The sequence below is a fragment of the Asparagus officinalis genome, chromosome 8 (assembly GCF_001876935.1).
Source record: "Asparagus officinalis chromosome 8, Aspof.V1, whole genome shotgun sequence".
NCBI classification, from domain to species: Eukaryota; Viridiplantae; Streptophyta; class Magnoliopsida; order Asparagales; family Asparagaceae; genus Asparagus; species Asparagus officinalis.
This window is the reverse complement of record NC_033801.1, coordinates 929,513-930,115: the sequence shown is the minus strand read 5'-3', so window position 1 is coordinate 930,115 and position 603 is coordinate 929,513.

Below are 603 nucleotides of genomic sequence, written 5' to 3'. Positions count from 1 at the left end.
TCACCACTCTTAATTAAAATATAACATTAACATATATATATATATATATATATATATATAGAGAGAGAGAGAGAGAGAGAGAGATTAATGGGTATCCTTGTCATAGGAGGGGATTTCCTCCTTGACGCCTCTAAAATCACATGATTGAGCGACATTGTGGATGATCCGCTCCGTTGAACTTGATCTACATATTCTAAAACCCCAACACACCAAGTTTGGGGTGAACCCGTCGTCGTTTGACCCTTCATCCACTCGTATCAATTTTAACGGTTTTGAATGAATAGAACTTTTCACATGGCTCGATGGAGGGTCAATCGATGACGGATTCACCCCAAACTTGGTGTGTTGGGGTTTTAGAATATGTAGATCAAGTTCAACGGAGCGGATCATCCAAAATATCGCTCAATCATGTGATTTTAGAGGCGTCAAGGAGAAAATCCCCTCCTATGACAAGGATACCCATTAATCTCTTTATAATTAGACCTATTCCGAGAAATATTTATCAAAATAGACGTACTTTTAAAATACTTATCAAAATAGACCGAGTTTCCGTCACGTTGTGTGAAACTGTGTTGATTTTGATAATTTTTTTAGCGAATTAGG